The sequence below is a fragment of the Equus quagga genome, chromosome 22 (genome assembly GCF_021613505.1).
Source record: "Equus quagga isolate Etosha38 chromosome 22, UCLA_HA_Equagga_1.0, whole genome shotgun sequence".
In the NCBI taxonomy this organism is placed as follows: Eukaryota; Metazoa; Chordata; class Mammalia; order Perissodactyla; family Equidae; genus Equus; species Equus quagga.
The window spans coordinates 2,627,981-2,634,736 of NC_060288.1; the positions used below are offsets into that span (position 1 = coordinate 2,627,981).

At 42.6% G+C, this 6,756-nt stretch overlaps 1 protein-coding gene across 4 annotated transcripts in view; it reads right to left on the bottom strand.

The window, feature by feature from the left end:
- GPAT4 (glycerol-3-phosphate acyltransferase 4) overlaps positions 1-6,756 on the bottom strand; it is a 38,707-nt gene that overhangs the window by 27,284 nt on the left and 4,667 nt on the right. The gene's annotated exons all lie outside the window — the stretch shown is intronic.

The following is a 6,756-nucleotide window of genomic DNA, read 5'->3' on the forward strand; positions in this document are numbered from 1 at the left end:
ACCTGTCAACACGTATTATTTTTATTTACCAATTAGGAAACTGAGTGAGGGAGACAGAGCCAGTTCTTCTGACCCCTAATTCAGTACTGCTCCCATTACATTCCCACACATCTAGTGATTAAATTAACAGGACATGGTATTTCAGCAGTGCTGAGTCACAAATACTAATACAAATACTTGATCAAATACAAATACTTGATACTTGTTTCTGATCCTCCACTTTCACTGCTAACATTTACTGAAAGCTAGCATGACAGACACTGAGCTAATATAATAAGCATTTTACATATACTATCCTCACTCAATTCTCACAACAACCCCACGGTGGAGTTATCATTATCACCACTATTTACAAGTGAGGGAACTGGGCTCAGAGGATTCCGTTCCCCAGGATCACATAGCTAGCAGGTGGTAGAGTAGGAATTTGGACAAGTGCATGTGTCTCATAGACCATGCTCTTTAACCACTGTGTCCTCCTCTCCCCCAAACTACTGTGAAATAAATTAATACTTCCTTCATGCCAGGCCTGCTCTATAGAACTTCCTGCGATCAGAGAAAAACCACAAGACAAATCTGGATTCATGTATCAGAATCTGGTGTTCTCAGAATCCAAAGTACAAACCTGCTCTTTCATTTTTATAAACTGGCCAAACTGATTGCACATGCCAGATTTCCAACTACATCCTAGCAAAGGTTCAGGAAATTAAATGTATTTCTGAGACTTAACCAATTTAACACGCTGAGTCACTGTATTCCTTAAACCTATCTAATTCCAGCCTAATTCTAGGGCCACATCTCCGTTCCACTCTTCCATCCCTGTCTCCCTTAGCCAGCACTCCTGTAGGAAAGATGCAGCGTGATCCCTCTGGCCCACTGGACAGCTGCTGTCTCACTGGCCAAGGTCACCTTGAGTTCCGAGGACCCAAAGTGACTGACACTAGGGTCACTCTGACTTCCCACGCCAGAATTTAGATCCCTTTCTTTGGATCACAATCAACTGAGAATTCCCAAGGTTATTCTGGTTCACGTCCCCAAAACATTAAACACGTTTAGCATTAAACTAACTTCTTCACCTAGCTCAGAGGTTGGCCAACCACAGCCCATGGGCTGAATCTGGCTACAGTCTGTTTTCATAAGGCTCATGATCTAGCAATAGTCTTTCTATCTTTAAAGAACTGTGAAAAACAAAGAATATGTGACAGACACCATGGCCTGCAAAGCCTAATTATTTACTACCTGACCCTTTCAGAAACAGTTTGCCGACCATGACCCAGCTGCACTTTCCCGCATCAGAGGCCGCGAACTCCCCTTGTTGTCCCGCCCCACCCTTGAGTTCTCCTTTACAAGCTGGCTCCAGAACAGAGAACAGTAAACTAGCCAAACAAGTTATGTGGCCAACACTAAGCAATCCTCACAAAAATTCTGAGAAGTAGAGATAAAAAGCAAGTAAACTGTGGCTAGTAAGCAGGGTTCCAAACATCTTGCTGGATCAGCAGAGCAGTAGGTAAAGCCAGAGGTCACTGCATCTTAGGCCTCAACAGACTGTACCTCTGGAAACACCAGAAAATCACACCCGTCCGAACTCAATCACACCACAATTCCTAGATAACTGCTCATTTAGGAGAGGCTATCACTTTGCCTCAAGTAAATATAAACATGACTCCTGATGGGGTTCAGGGCAGGCCACCCCAAGATGCACCACTCTGTTATGCAGATTATTTCGAGCTGAAGACAATAAAGGCTCAGACTCAGCAAGGAACATTCGACTTTTCCCTCTAACTGCCTGAAAGAAGTTTAAAATAAAGGCCCGTCCCCAGGACAGGCCATAATCTAGCTAACTCTGGGTTTCGGTAGACTGGGAGGATCCTTGCTAAGCCCACTCTTCTCAAGGTTCTATTTACCAAACATTTGCTTTTCCGTTTCCATGCGGGTTGCCTTCCTCCCCTTTGAAGACCCAAACCACTACCCCAAACGTCCTCCTTGTCTGTAGCTGAAGATACTTACACAGGTAGCCTCGGCCAGTTGGCTGAGTTGCTCAGTTTGCCGGAGCCTCTCCTATGTATACATGTTATACGGCTTTGTTTCATTTTCTCCTGTCATTCTGTCTCGTGTGAATTTAATTTGTTGTCCGGCCAGAGGGACCCAGAGTGGGCGGAGGAAATGTCTTCCTCCCCTACACTCCTTAGGCATGAGGCCGGGGAAGCCATTAACTCCAAGGAATATTTACTCATTCTCTTAACTTCCACAGCTTTCAGCCAAACTCACTGAGACTTATTTGGATCAAAGTTCCCCCCAAAACCCAAAGGGTCCAGAGAAAAACATAAGAACCAACTAGTTCTGACCCTTTTAGGAGGGAAGATGGCTTCATCCTAGGAAGGTGACAGAGCCCATCGCTAAGCTAAACAAACTCTTCAACCCACTGAACAGCAAACCTAGGCCTTTAGGGCCTCAAATGACCCGATTCCCAGGGCTCCTCAGTTCCCATTCATTCAGATATTCACTGGGCGCATACTATGGGCCACACATTATATCAGGTGTTAGGTATTTAGTGATGAACAAAAACACCTAGAGAAAAGAACGAAGAAAATAAGCATACACAAGGCCATAATTTCCCACTTTGACGACGGTTAACAAGGAAAAGAAGAGAGTCCTGGAAGAGAAAATAACTAAGAGAACTTACAAATTTAAATTGGGGCATCTAAACCAATTCTGACCCAATCACAAGGCAAGGACTATTATGATTCCCAACTGCAGAATCAAATACTTCCTTCAGCCAGCTGTGACACATCCTAATTCAGGAGAACTTGACTAGCAGAACGTGTTCAGAGAGACACCACATACCAACGCAAAAGGAAGAATGTACGCCCCATTTTATTAAAAATAAACGCTTAGGCGACATGGGGATAACGCACTTTTAAATCATACTGAGCACAGTGTCGGTCACACATTAGATGCTACATATTATCATTTCCTTATGATCAGAAGAAACCCAGAGCACTGTCTTCAGTTCTAGGTACCAAACTTTAAGAGGGCTACATAGAGAGGATGGCATTTCACAGCATGTCACAAAACCCACAAGCCAAAAAACACCATGTGCCTAGCAAGCACTAAGTGCTCAACAACAAGGTTAGCTGTAAAGCAGAGAAATACGAATTAAAACCATAGTGAGGTGCCAAAAAACTTTTTAGAAACCACCATATTGGTGAAAATGAGAAAATATCCTCAAATACTGCTGGTTGGAGTGTAAAACAGTACAATCTCTATGGAGAACAACTCAGCAATTGGCATCAGAATTTCACACACACATAACCTTAGATTCAGCAATTCCGCTTCTAAAGATTTATCCTGAAGATAAGTTAGAACAACGGTTCTCAACCAGGGACAATTTCTTACTTCCTTGGGGGACAACTGGTAATATCGGCAGACATTTTTGTTTATCACAATTTGGGATTGGGGTGCTACTGGCGTTGTGCATAGAAGACAGGGAGGTGATAAACATTCTATAAGGGACAGGCCAGCTCCTATAACAAAGAATTATCCAGTCCCAAATGTCAACAGCGCTGAGGGCGACAAAGCCTGTACTGAAGCATGTGCAAAATGATCTATGTGCGCAGTTACTGACTGCAGCATTGTTTGTAATATCAAAAGAAACATCAATGTCCATTAACAGAGGAAACAACGGAATACTATTCATCTGTTAAAAAACAAGACAGAAAGACATCTACGTATGCACTGATAAGAAACAATCTCCCAGTTAGATGCAGAACAATGTCCACAATAAACACCAATTGTGAGGGAGGGAGGAAAAGGAAAAATATATACAGTTTATATGTATTTGCAAAGATACATATCTCTGAAAAGATACACCACAGACTGGCTACAGTGGCTGCCTCTAGGGATGGAAGGGAGAGGTCACTGTTCGTCTTTTTGGTATCTTTAAAATTGTATTTGTCACTTTGAATAGGTAATAGCCTTATGGTTCAAAAATCCAAAGAAACACAGCAAGGTCTGAATCTTTACTTTATCACTCACCTAGTAGTGTGTGTGTGACTTTGGGTTATTTAATCTCTTTAAGCTTCTATTCAACAAAATCCTATGAAAAGGACTGTTCAAAAGATTACAAGACAGTACACATATGGCACTTTTCACATGCCTAGAACAGGGTAAATGCTCCATTATTACTACTATTCGAAGCTCCTGCTACTAGGGAGGAGGAGGGGCATTCGAAGCTATTTCCAAAGAAGTCATAACATTACACTAATGAGAAATCTGTTTTCCACTACCACTTCTACCTAAAGGTGTTTAAAATCCCCTAAAATGGCTGGAGCATGTCAACCAACCCAGAAACTGAATGTGGCCTGAAAGGGAGGCAAAACACAGCTGCAGCCAATGTCTGCAGAGCACAGTGAGGGGAAACAAAACCTCTGCAGAAATCAGGAAAAATAAATGTTTGATGCTTAAAGATGGCACTCTACGCGAGTGCACCAGCAAAAACTAAGACTGTCACAGTATTTTTGAGTCAATAAAGCAGACATCCATACAAACATGGCAGGGATGGGAGCAGTGTGGGCCCTCAGAAGACCGAGCCAGAACCATTCCTTTGGCCACTCCTGGCAGCACTGATTCTCCACCGAGGATGCACACTTGGATCACCTGGGCCTCAGCCCAGATGAAATAAATCAGAACCTCCTTGGGTGAGACCTGGATTTGTTTTTAAGAGACTTGAGTGATCCTAATGGGCAGCCAGAGTTGAGAACTACTAGGTTAAGGATTCTTACCAGTTACCCCAGCAAAGAAGTGGAAACTGAGAAGACAACCTACTATCTATCTCTGATTACAAATTACCCATAAGTAAGTAAATAAATTGTACCTAGTTCTCTAAATAAAAAAAGAGGGAGCAACACCAGACAAACTGAAGACTTCCATGAGAGAATTGATGAGAAGACCTAAAACTACATCACAGAATCATGAAAAGAGGCCGTTGAGCATTAGAGAGCACTCAGAAGATCAGATCAAGTGGGCTGTCTTCCAGAAAAGGCAGACATGCTCTGGACACCCTGAGACAAGAGAATTGGTATTATGGTTGGTAGTGAAAGGGGTGTAAATTTTAGCTAGAATATTAAGAATCTAACCCTCACACTACTGGTGGAAATGTAAGATGGTACAACCACGTTGGGAAACAGTCCAGCAATTCCTCAAGTGGTTAAAATCGTCACGTCAGAGGAGCAGTAAAGCAGGACAGTTAAACATACAGGGAACCACGCAAGCTGCAGTCGAAACTAGCCTCCATTACCTTGGAGCTGTGCGACCTGCGGAAAACAAATGAACTTTCCGAGCTTCAGTTTTCTCATCTGCAAAATGGGAATAACATGCATCCTGTGGTATTGCTGTGAAGACTGAGGACGACAACGCCTATCAAGCTACCAGCGTTGTGCTCAGCACCAAGTGCTCAATAAACAGAAGCTACTACTAATTAATCATCACTACAAAGCAGTAACAAAACGGTAACAAACTGAAACTCTATTAGTCAATCATTGAGAATTCTGGTCCAACCTGTTCTTATGGCTCAAATAACTGAGCCTTGGGTTAAATGACCAGGACAAGTCACAAACTTGGCCAGTAACAAGATGCAGAGCTAGAACTCAGATCTGATCCTTGGTCTTGTGGCCTTTTTGCTCCACAGGCTGACCTCTCACCACTTTGGGGTGGGTTATACCTCAGAGAAAAGCCATCCATTTTCCTAGTTTACTCTGACAGGACACAGACTCATCAAATTCTGATGTGACAGTAAATAAACAAACATTTGCGCAAACACAGAGGAAATGCATGCTGGTGTGAATTTAATGTCATGTGTACCAGAGTAGTGGGGTATAAGAGATTTGCTCAAACAGGATGCTGCTAATTAGGAGGAAAACGTATAATGTTTCCGAAGAGACAGGGCAGCACTCAGAGCTGGTAGGTTAAGTAAATCTGAAGTGCTGAAAAACCAAGAATATACACTCAGCCGACGTCAACCCTGGATAAAACAAATGGTCAAGACAAAGCCAGGACACAAGAGACTAAAGGATGACTCAGCTCACGAGGAAGAAGTCAGGAATATGGTCAGTTTCAGGGACTCGGTCTTAACTAAGGTCATTCTGACTTTAAGTACTTTCTTCTTGCCTAGAAAGGCCTAGCTTGAGTAGGAACTGGGTAATAAGCAACATGGTACCAAGTTCACCCCAAAGCAACCTAAGTCTTCAAAGCTGGAAAAGATAAAAAGGACAAAGGATATAGGATAATTTGATATTCGGGGCCACCAGTTTAAGGAAGGACAGTTTGATTTGCTGAGGCTGTAAGATACAAGACCTCTCACTCCTGACCTGAGAGCTCTATTACAACATCAGTGCTCTTACATTCGAGTGTTAGATACGTAACTAGGGGCAACTTCATGGCCTTTTTCTTTTAAGGATCTTTTTTGTCTGGTTTATTTCACTCAGCATGATTATTCTGAGCTGTACTCCACCATATAAATATACCATAATTTGTTTATTCATTCACCTCTTGATGGACATCTGGGTTATTCCAGTCTGGAACTGTTACAAATAAAGCTGCTAGCGATAAGTCTTTGTACGGACATAGTCTTTCATTTGTCTTGGGTAAATACCTAGGAGTGGAATGCCTAAGTAAGGTAGGCGTATGTTTACCTTGTTATGAAACTGCCAAACTGCTTTCTAAACTGGCTGTGCCCTTTCCCACTCTCACCAGCAGCGTATG